This window comes from Vicugna pacos, chromosome 13, assembly GCF_048564905.1.
Source record: "Vicugna pacos chromosome 13, VicPac4, whole genome shotgun sequence".
In the NCBI taxonomy this organism is placed as follows: Eukaryota; Metazoa; Chordata; class Mammalia; order Artiodactyla; family Camelidae; genus Vicugna; species Vicugna pacos.
The window spans coordinates 62,186,203-62,197,922 of record NC_132999.1 but is presented as its reverse complement, the minus strand read 5'-3'; the positions used below and the strand labels follow the sequence as shown (position 1 = coordinate 62,197,922).

General features: G+C 47.0%; 1 non-coding gene across 1 annotated transcript; it reads right to left on the bottom strand.

Annotated features, from left to right (window-relative positions):
* Window positions 1–11,399: 11,399 nt before the first annotated feature.
* TRNAA-GGC (transfer RNA alanine (anticodon GGC)) lies at window positions 11,400–11,472 on the bottom strand. Its single transcript has one exon. It is a non-coding gene; the product is annotated as a tRNA-Ala (tRNA).
* Between the last annotated feature and the right edge of the window lie 248 nt (window positions 11,473–11,720).

Below are 11,720 nucleotides of genomic sequence, written 5' to 3'. Positions count from 1 at the left end.
GAGTTGGAGAACTCAAGTTTTTTACTCCAGCCAGCCCAGAGACGTTAACACTCTAAGCTCTGAATCCTGTCTGCTGGCTTACACAGGCCTTTATAGGCTGCCAGTTTTACACTTTGCAACATCATATGCAAATAAAGTATAACAGAAGTTGACCAACTAGGAACAAGCTTTGTAGAAATAGACCAATCAGGAGTGAGAGAAATAACCAATCAGGATTGAAGGAAATAACCAATCAGAAGTGAGCTCAGGGAACCAATAGAATTTTAGGGGTTAGTAAGCCGTTTCAGAGGCAAAAAGTGAGATAGAGCCTCTGGGCCAGGGAACCGGGTGGTGCTGGCCCGAGAGTAGTGGCCCTGCTTGGGGGGTCCTGCCGGTCTTTTATTGGGGCTTCCCGCCTCAGAATTACAGCAACCTCGGAGAGCAATGGCTTCACCCTTCTGCCTCCCAAGTCTAGTGAGAACTCCGCGCTTGGCCTCTTCTAACCCGGAATTACTCTGGGAAAGGGATTTGGGAGAATCTAGCTCCAGTTTAGCCAAGGAGACACAGTAGAAACCACCTCAACCATCTGATACCCAGTCCAAGTTCACATGTCCCCCGGGGCCTCCATGATGGGTTTTTACAGTCAATTTGTTCAAATTGGGGTCCAAACAAGAACCACACATTGCATTTGCCTGTTAGGTCTCCCTCTCCTTCTCCTCTGTGGCATTTGTTTGTCGGACAACCTGGGTTGTCTGTCCTGTAGAAATTCCCCGCACTTCGAATCTGGCCAGTTGTGTCCTCCTGGTACAAGGGCAGTGAACTCCGGAAGCCTGATTAGACGTCCGTTGCCGTCGTTCTGTTTTGGCAAGAATACCTGAGGCTTCTTGGCGTTTCGACTCCCTTGGGGATCCTGAGCTGTCCACACATCTCAGGCTGGTGTGGCTGGGAGAAGCCAGGAAACAGTCAGCTGGCTACCCTGCCCCAGGTCAGCATCTTTCGCATCATTACTGAGCCCAAATGGTCTTACTTAGGGAACTGGATCAGTTCCGCGGATGTGATTCCCTCAACCACCCCTGGCCTCACACCGTGGGCTAGTCTGTCTCCCCTTGGCCATAGTCAGCCCACTGGCTCTTCCTCCAGCCTGCTGAATATTGTCAGCACAGTGGTGCGTATTTCATTTTTGACACCAGTATGTCAGCTGGACCATCATCTATTAGGAAGAGCCTGCACACCTGCCTTCCCAGAAGATAAGGTTAAATTCCCTATTTATTGAACCAAGGTCACTGATGCTTACAGGTGGTAGGGTGCCCCTCCCCCAGCGGGGTGGCAGCAGATTCAACACATCTCACAGCTTTCCAGGGACCGAAGTGGACACCTCCAGGGACTCAAACGGGGCAACCAATGCTGCCCGTGATTTTTGCTGTGATCTTGAACTTTCATACTCTGGGCTCATCATCCCAATTCAAGAAGAAGCACTTGCTTTAGCAGCCATGCTTTTGCTCAAGGAATGTTTATCACCGTTGGACTCTCTTATTTCTTGACCCAAACTCAGTTTTAGGCGAGCTCAATTCTTCACTGAGGAAGAGAAATTGGAGTTGGTGCCTGGGTTTCCCTGAACTCCTTGTGTTTCCCTGATCTCCATCTCTGCTTCCAGATCCCCAGTGTTCTGGAAAGTCCATTTCCCACAGTTGTTGGCCCTAAGACTCTGCATTAATGCTCTTTATTGGAGATGATTTCCCACAACTGTCCAATGATTTTTGTTTTAATGGAGGTACTGGGGATTGAACCCAGGACCTCAGGCATACTAAGCATGCATTCTACCACTGAGCTATACCCACTCCCCCTTGCATTAACGCTCTTTAATATGAATATTTGGTTCAGAGTTTGATGTGAGGCCCATAATCCCTCCACAAGAAGACAGTATTAATCCTTTGAAGGTTTTCATTGAAAAGAAAACAAAATACTTTTGTAAAGAACTGTGGGCCTGTGAGAGTGCATCTCTGGGCCAGAGTTCCATGCAGTGTGAGAAACTCCCATCCACAGCTAACTGACCCGCATGTGCTTTGACGGAAGAATATGTATTTGAGATAAAACTAGGTTCTGCCCAGGGAGCTGATCGGAGCAGATACAGAGGGGCTCTGATGGTTTAGACTGGGGCCACTAGTTAGAATCTAGTTTAAGCAAAGGGTTAGGGACTCAGGGGCTTGGAAGTGATGTGCGGTTGAGGAACTGGGTTTCGAGATGGAAGTGAAGCACTGCCCCCTTCATGCCCTCAGTGGGAAGCACATGCCAGGATTTTCAGCTCCATCAGATTGCCCTAAAGGGGAGAGGCAATTCAATAAAAGGAAATTCAGGTGCCATCAGGATGGGGGGAATGGTTACCAGGCAACTGAAACCTGACACAATCCACGTTCCCTTTACATAAAGCAAGAGGAATACTACCAGCTTCCTCTTATTAGGAAAAAAAAAAAAGTTTCTGGGCTAAAAGAAAAAAAAAGCCCTAAAATCTTGAACCTAAAGGAATGCATTTTCTAAAATCTAGCTCCATAAACAATACCATGGAAGGCCAGAAGGAAAGCTATCGGATTGGAGTATTTGTGTTTAATTTCTCAATTTACCACATTCCAAGAGCAGGGTTTATAATCATTGGTAGGGAATGTTTCCGAGGACACCCGGGGTCAGGGAAATGTGGTCATTTGCATTTTGAAACACAGAACTGTGTGTTTCTACAGCTGCTGTCTCACCAGCTCTCTGGGGACCACAGGCTTAGTTCATGTTGGCCAAGGGACAGCAGGGCTGAGTGGTTCTCTCTGGTCACAGAAATTACAGCCTTCATTGCTCAGGACAGCTGACCAGAGGCAGACGGAGGAACAGCCCGACGGCCCCTCAGCTCAGGGATCCGAGATGTCAGCAAGAGACTGGGGAGGAAAGGAAGTTTATGATGGTGGACCCAAAGGTTCACATCCTTACAGACAGAAAAATGTCTGCTTCCATTTCTAGCTTTTCAAAGTAAAATGATGGCTAAACTTCTTTCAAACTTCCAAGTGGAACAGTTGGTTGCTTCTGAGCAGTGAGTGGAATTAACACCCTGGATTGTTAGTCTGGATCCTTAACTGATACACACAGAAATCATTTTCATTTTAAAATTTGTATCCATAATGAATCTCAGATGAAAGAAAGTTTAAGGAACACTGATTATGAAAATAAAGGCTAAAATAGAATGATAAAATTTCCACAAATTGGCCATAAGACGAGTTTTCCCAGATTTCTTAGTTGTGTTCATCAGACCAAAGTTAAATTTCTCCAAAATTAAAAGCTAAAAATAGAATGACAAGGATGGCCAATCTTGCTTGTCAATTGCTGGGAATAGATTACCCACACCCCATTGTGTTTGGCTGAGGGGCAGTCTGGAACCTTCTTTATTTTTCATTTACAAGCAAAATGGTGAGATTTATCTATCTATAAAACCCTCAGTTACTAAAATTTAGTTTAAAAAAAAACGCAAAAATTCCAAACCATTCATAGAACCGGCTTTTATCTTTTTTCTTTCTGATGCCATAATACACACTTAACTTTGAATCTACATTTGTCACAAGATATATTGCTTTAAAATTTGTAATTTTCCTAATGTAATTAATTTAAAGTAAATTAAAGAGGATATGTCTCTCCTTAAGTGTGATAGAGTTGAAATAAATATTTTTACGTAAGTTGGGATTTGGGGGTGGCAGTAGAAACTTACCATCAATCCGCCCACTTCCACCCCAACAACCTAAATAAACCATAGTCTGTAAATGCCAGCATCTCGCTATGCAAACGCTGCCTGGCAACATTTGCCACGTCTCTTCACCTCGCGCCCCACCAGAATGCTGCCCCTTTGGCCCATGGTATGGAAGATCTGGGGCTGCCAATAAGACCAACTCTGGCTGATGGAGGCACAAAAAAACAAGTGAAGTGGTTGTGAGGGAGCTCAGCGGAGTCGGGGGTGGGGAGGCTGAGTCACCTGGTCTCAGAACAGCTCCAGGGACCTAGGTACCGGGAACAGACAAACAGGCTCTTCAGAAGTGGGAGTTCCCATTTTGTCAAAGCTTTTGATATGAGTCTCCAGGTTGCCTTCCAGAACAATTCTGGGAGTCTTGTGCCTCCCTCCATGGGTCTCTTCCTTCGGCAGCTATTCCAGGCTGGGCTCCCTGATGGTCCCTCGTCTGTGGTCTCAGCCCTACTCCAGGTTCCACGTTCAGGGCCATCAGAACCTCAACCTTCCAGTAGCATTTGGTGTGGACAGTCATGCAGGTGTGATTGGCAGGCATCACGTGATGCAGGTGACTTCAAGTGACCCATGAACCCTGAGACCAGGCATCCTTAAGAGTCACCGTTCTTGGCCCTGTGTGTGGCAGACCCTGCTACTTGTCTGCTTGATAACCATCCTCCCCCTTTCCCTAATTATCAGAAGCCCACTTTTGTTTAGGGTCACACTCTACCTGCTTAAAACATCCACCTTTGCCACTAAGGGTAGCCAGGTGACATGGTTCTGAGTTGTGTGGGTAGTTTGTCAGGGATTTCTGGAAATATTTTGCTTTTGTGTTGTAGCATCAACCATATCCTCTTTCTTTTTGTCTTCATCTTCCTGCTTGGAAAATGGCCATGAAACTGGAGCTTCAGCAGCTATCTTGAGACCATGAGGTAAATAAAAAAAAAAAATGAAGAAGAAGCTAAAAGTCACAAGCTAAGGGTGGTGGAGCAGAAAGATAAAAGGAGTCTGGAATGGCATGTGGTAGAGGGTAGGCCTGTCCTAACCTTTGTGCGGCCTGGGCAAGAGTACAAATGGGGCCTCATATTGTGTCCAAATTTCAAAAATTATCCATCAAGTGAACAAACTGTTCAACAAAATGTGAGCGCACAGCCAAAAGGTGGCCATCTGCAAGCCGGGATGAGAGCTCTCACCTGAACCTGACCATACTGGATCTTGATCGTGGACCTTCAGCTTCCCGAACTATGAGAAAATAAATTTCTGTTGCTGTCTGTGCGGTTTTATCACGGCAGCTTGAGCACACCACCACGGTAGGAGCTCATTTCTCATCTAAACCTGGTCCATGCTTCCCTAGACTTCTCCTTCCCAGGATGTTGTATAAGGATGGACCACTTGTTTGAAAATATAGGATATTTCTGGTGAGGGTATAGCTTAGCGGTAGAGCGCATGCTTAGCATGCTTGAGGTCCCAGCTTCAACCCCCAGGACCTCCATTAAAAATAAATGAACAAGTACAAATTTAAAATAATAATAATTTTTAAAAACCATATACGATACTTCACATTTGGACTTACGGGCTTTTTCCTTTCCCCTGATAATTGTATTTGAACGTGAAAGTAGAATGGACTTTTTATTTATTTATCTAGGCCAAGCAGAAAGCTATGCCCTGAGAGAAGGCTGCCCATCAGTTGATACTGCCCGTTTGACTTGGAGGAAAAGGATCGGGTGGATGAAAATAGTGACACTGCTGATGAATGCCCTCGGGTTCACAAACACTTACTCAGATGTCATCACCTCGGTGTCTCATATTAACTCTGTGAGGCATGGAGCGCACATACCAGTATGTCTATTTCAGAGATGGTAAAACTGAGGCACAGGGGTGTTAGATGCCTTGGCCAAGATCGCATAGCAGACCCTGGATGCCCTGCTCATGTAGGGAAGATAAATGGTGATGCTGTGTGATGCTGAGTGAAGGGGACATTGGGGGAAATCGCCCTAATAAACTGATTTATATCATGTAAATTAAAAAGGCTCCTTAAGGAGAGAACATCTGGCCGGGCTCCCCTCCTCGCCAGGCCAGGGCGGGAAGGTCTGGGTCCCACTCACCTCCCTCACGTGTGAACTGACGGCTGGCCACTCTTGGATCCAGACTCTGATGACCCTTTATCTGTGATTCTCTTTGAAAACAAGAAATATTTTCAAAGAAATAGATCCATTTGTTATCTCTCTGGGGCATTTCTAAAAAGTGTATGAGAGATTCTTGGTAAAAGAAGCCGTTCCATTTGGCTGTGTCCATAGTTCACCTAAAAGAATTTTTTTTAAACCCACAGTTTGCTTTTGAGATGGCAGAGAATGCCTTCCTCCCACTCCATCAATGCGTGGAAATCTCTCTCAAGACAGGAAGAATGAGAAACAGAAACACAGACTCAGTCCTGGATGAAACAGGAGAGGGTCGCACAGTGGAGCTGTCATTGGTGATCAAGAGAGCGGACGGAGGCGAGGAGCAGCCCGGAGGCTGCGGAGGGGAGGGAGGGAGGCGAGCAGAGGCCCCGGCCCCGGAGACAGCGGGCCATCACGAAGAGCAGTTAGCACCTGCTGCTCACGTCTTCTGCTCAAGTCAGACCCCGAGCAGGGATCTCGCCCTAGCTTCATGTAGTCACTAAGGGGCGGATTAAAAACGAGGATATTCAGGCTAGCCACACTTCTCCACTCATGCCTCCTCCTCGGAGCTGTGACTTATGTGACTGGGGACGTGGAGGAGAAGGATGTGGACTCCACCCTGCGCCCCTCCCCGTTTCTCTTTGGACTCTGCCCGCCTGCAGAGAGCAGGTGTCCCGTCCTTCTCGCCCATCTGGGGAGGCCGCCGTTTTCCGGCACAGCTGAGTGGGTGCACTTAATTCTAGGGCGTAGCGGGTGGGTGCTCCCTTGGCCAGCAGACAAGGAGCTGCCTCCTCCAAACAGCCCTTGCAGTGAGAAAGCTGGTGGGGTTTTTTGATCCCCGTCTGTCTGACTCCAGAACCCATCTTTCAGCTAGCTCCACCTGCTTTCTCAGAGCGCTAGCGGACGATGTGGTCCATCAGGGTGAGTGCATAACAAGAACAGCCAAGAACAAGGAAGACAGGAAATCCCAGGAAGGAGGGCTTCAAGGAGCGTGGGGGATTTCCAGGGTGATGGTGACAGGAAGTCCGAAGACAAATTTACTGCAGCTGCTGTGGGAATGAAGTTTACCCAGAATCAGGAAGCCCAGGGCCCAGAAAGGAGTCTCCTGGAAAGGAAAAGGGAACCAACTGATTATCAGATGGGATGAGAGGATGTTAAGAGGTGGAAGGAGACAGCACAGGTACCAATAAAGTGAAGCAGATCCAAATTTGAGGCAACTGTTAACTTGGAGACAAACAAAAAGTTGCAAAAGAAAGGAACTACAGTCATCATTTACGACCTGACTCAGCAGTGAACAATATTTCACATGGTCCTAATGGTACAGATAGTATGTGAATACTGATTAACTATGTCAGGATGCAGTGTAGACATTATCTGCTGTCTTCCTATTATGGTAGGAAGACATTATACCATAGGAAGGCATAGGAAGGCAGTAATGTCTAAAACGGATTAATCCAGACAGACAGAGTGGTATAACTGTACCTAAAAATATGGAAATAAATATCAGAAGAACTGCTAAGAGCTGGAAGTATCCAATAAAACGGAGTAGGACAGGAGACTGCTCTGTTGTTTTGTTTGGGCGTTGTAATAAGCCTTTTAACACTACTTGACCAAAAAAGGGAAGCAAAACCCCGAAAGGAACCAGACCCCCATGTTTCACTTTGATAAAAATTTAAAGTAAAAAAAAAAAAAACCAGCTTGGGTTTGTATTCAGTTCTCAGCTCCCACCCAGATCTGGCAGAAGGCAAGTGTAATCCAATATATACCCCCTGAAGACCTTCTGCCCCCTCTTTCTTAATCTCTGGCAGATCACCAAGCTGTGCACACTCTCAGCGCATAATCAGAACGTATCATTGGGAACAAAAACAATTAGCTACATATGGAGAATTCCAGAGTGTCGTCAATAACGGAAAGTGCATTTCTTTCTGCTTGTTTCTGATAAGTAGCAATTTCAGTGTGATTCCAGCTGGGAAACAGGAGAATCTAGGGGTCTGTAATTTTTGTGGAGGTAACCCCGCTGAGTTCTTTACCTAACACAGTGATGCTTGGTCCACATCATACGTGGAAAGCATGGGGCTTCCAGAGCTAGAGGTAACAGAGTCCTCCCACACATTTGATTCTGTTAGCCAGACCTGCAGGGTTTTAAAAACTGATATCTATCTTTTAAGCATATTTCAATACTAACTTGTGTTCCCATCTCCTTCCAAAAGAATTTTGAGGCAGCTTACAATAAAATAATAGTAATGAAAATCAGTATAAATCCTAGCTTTGGGTCATAACTGCTAAAAATGAGAAGCAGTCCAGGTGTTCTTTGGTAGGTGCATGGATAAACAAATTGTGGCACATCCAGACAATGGAATAGTACTCAGCCATGAAAAGAAATGAGCTCTCAAGACACAGAAGGACAGGATGGAGCCTCAAACACATATTACTAAGTGGAAGAAGCCAGTGTGAAAATGCTACGTACATCCTGTATGATTCCAACTATACGACCTTCTGGAAAAAGCAAAACTATGGAGACAGCAGAAAAATCAGGGTTGCAGGGGTTCATGGGGAAGAAGAGATGGATACCTGGCACCAGGGAATGCTTAGGGCAGTGAAGCTATTCAGGATGGTACTGTGCATCATGGTGGACACATGACATCATGTGTTTATCAAAACCCTTGGTAACAACTATACAGGAAATAGATTAAAAACAAATTTATTCTGTAGAGCACAGGGAACTATATTCAATGTCTTGTAGTAACCTATAATGAAAAAGGATACGAAGACAAATATATGTAAGTGTATGTAAGACTGAAGCAGTGTGCTGTACACCAGAAACTGACACATGGTAACTGACTATACCTCAGTTAAAAAAAAAACCTTAGAACACAACACAGAGTGAACCCTAAGGTCCGCTACAGGCTTTAGTCAATAGTAATCCATTAATACTTGCTTATGAACTATAGCAAGTGTACCACACTGATGCATGAGGTTAATAGTAGGGGAAACTGTATACAAGGAGGGGAAGGGATATATGGGAGTTCCCTGTACTTTCTGTTCAGTTTTTCCGTAAATCTAAAACTGCCTGAATGAATGAATGAATGAATGCATGAGTGAATTAATTCATTAAAAAAAAAATCCGTACCTCCGGGAAACCAAAATCCATTAAAATAAGAATGAAGTGACAGGTACCGTCACAACGGAGAACTCAGGGTAAGGAAGAGGACTCAGCTGAGCACAGGCCTTTATTCTGAGTTATCCCGCCGGCAGGTCCACGGAGCATGGATTGCATGGTGTATTGTCCACCAAGAGGAAGCAGACCAGTTTGTCAGGTGAGACAGGCCGACTCAGGGATGGATTTGTTCCGCGGTTTTTGTTCCTAAGAGACAGCCAGCATGATGAAGGATGACCTTGTTTGGACTTTCACTAGGTATTTCGTGTTAACCTGCTGATTGAAAAAATCCCGGAGTGTCTGATGCTACGTTGTCGTTAATCAAGGCAGACCCGTGGGAGGGTGGGGAGCCGGGGGTGGGAACCTCCTCCTGGGTGAGCATTTACCGTGATCCAGTTTTCTGAATGTTGATTTGTCCCTCGGCTTCTAAGTTGAGTCAAGTCTGGGTCAGACATGCTTTATATGCTTATCCATCGCCTCATCTGCTCAATTTCTTTTCAAGGGCTGCTTTAAAAATCGGTGCACAAGCAGTGTTCTTATTATGATAGACTCGGTGTTTTAGGATATAATCCTCTTGTTCCTTTCCTTGCATTAACCGAGGAAATTATGATACCATCGATGTTAGAACTGAAGAGACTTTGATGACCAGGGGGTCCCGCTCGTGTCCAGATGCAGGGATCCAGGCAGATGTAAATGATCTGCTCATTGGCACATGACTGGTTAACAGCAGAGCTGGTTCCAGGACCCGGGCTGGTATCAGTCAAGTAATATTCCTGACCCTTCGGCTAACATAAAATTACTGTTCTGGGTCAGGCCCCATTCGTCGTGACGTCGGCGGGGACACGCCCAGAAGGAGGAGAGCACGTGACTGCCCTCAAGCAGGCGGCCTGATTGCCACTGACACGCCAGGGCGTCCCCCTCCAGCCAACTGCCCGCCTCTCAGAAGACGTGTGCTGTTTGACCTTGCAGGGTTTCCAGCAGCCACGTGGAAAGCTCGGTTTCACACGACGGCCGCTGACCCAGAGGTGGAGAGATGGGTCCTGCCTGACAGATCAGCAGCGAACAGGCCTGGGAAACGCTGATCAGGGAATCAGAGGCCTCTCAGCACCTTCCGCCCCTCACCAGAGCACCCGCAGCCGCCCTCAGCTGAAAAGGAGAAGCTTGTCCCACTGCTGCTGCTCGAAGCCCATGAGGGCGCCTCGAGGAAGGGCCACGGCCCGGTCGGCAGAGTCCCAGCGGCCGTGCCCTGGTCTTCGCTGTCGGTGGCCTGTGCTGACGTTCCTGGTGGGTGTGTTCGTTTTCCCCGGTTGGGGAGAACCCCTGCAGGAGGCACGTCTGGCTTGCTGTTGCTGCGAAATGTTGATTCGGGTAACCAAGGGGCGGCAAAGACGAAGCTGTTCACGTGACCCTTTAGGCTAGTGGAGCAAGCCCGATCAATCGAGCATGTCCATTCTCCATCGGTAGGTTTCCTGCCCTGGTGTGCGGACCGCGGGCTCCAATGCCGATGGCAGCTCCAGGGTAAATGGACGCCTGCACTTTCTTCCTCCCTCGAAGACAAAGAGCTTGTTCAGGAGCATCTCCGGCCGCTGCTGGACTGAGCTGCCAGGGCCGACTGGACAGCCTTTCTCCACCCGACCGCCCCGCGGACTCCGTGTGGGAATTATTATTGGAGCAGCCGACTCTGTCTGAGGTCAGACAGCCCAGGGTAAATCCCACCTTACATATATACACATGTCACCTTGTGAAGACTAAATCCACTCCATAGGAAATAATTCCGTTGTCAGAAGTGATAAATATCAACTGCATTTTTATCTAAAAAAAAAAAACAAAGATGGACGTGATTCTGCTTTTGCCCTTTGAGATCTCCCATTTCCGTAGAAGAGGAAGGAAGACATTTCTTGTACTACATCTGGGGAAGAGGATATGTTTTCTTAAAAGGAAAGATGTAATTAAGCTATGTGCACAGTCCGAATTTTTTTTTTAATTACAGACTTATTGAAAAATGGGAATACTTTTGAAATAATAGTAAGTTTTAAAAAAGGAAAACAGTAAAAAGAGGAAAAGCAGTAAACACAATCCTTGATTATTAGCAAGGGAGAAATCACCTCATTTGTCTGACCCTCATCCTAGGAAGGCAAGGTTCAGAGGGGTTCGCACCCTACGCGCTGACAAGTATCAACAAGTATCAACGGGTCCTCATTCTGCCCTTGAAAGAGCCCACCCTGTGTCCCTCAGTGGAATTTACTGTGTTCACGTGGTTTACCGTTTTTTGAAGGCAATGTGGTTTTGGCAATGAGACTGACGCATAATTAACTCACGAGTTGTTTCTTTTTCTTTTCTTTTCTTCTTTTTTTAATGGAGGCACTGGGGATCGAACCCAGGATCTCGCGCATGCCAAGCACACGCTCTACCACTGAGCTATGCTCTCCCGCCGTGAGTTGCCGCTTCTGTGGTCTTCTCTGCATCAGCTCTGTTCACCCAGCCAGACCTTTGTGGTTCCTGGAAGCCTTGGAGGAACCGGGAGCTGAAGGCGATGGCCACGGCTGCCCAGGCCTGACAGGAGCACTTGGCTTCCGCCTCTGCCTCTCTGGGAGCGCGGCCCGCGGCGGAGCAGGGAAGGCGGGGAGGCGGTCCCTGGAGGGCGGCGCTGCGCCGCGGCTGGTCCTCCAAGGGCCAG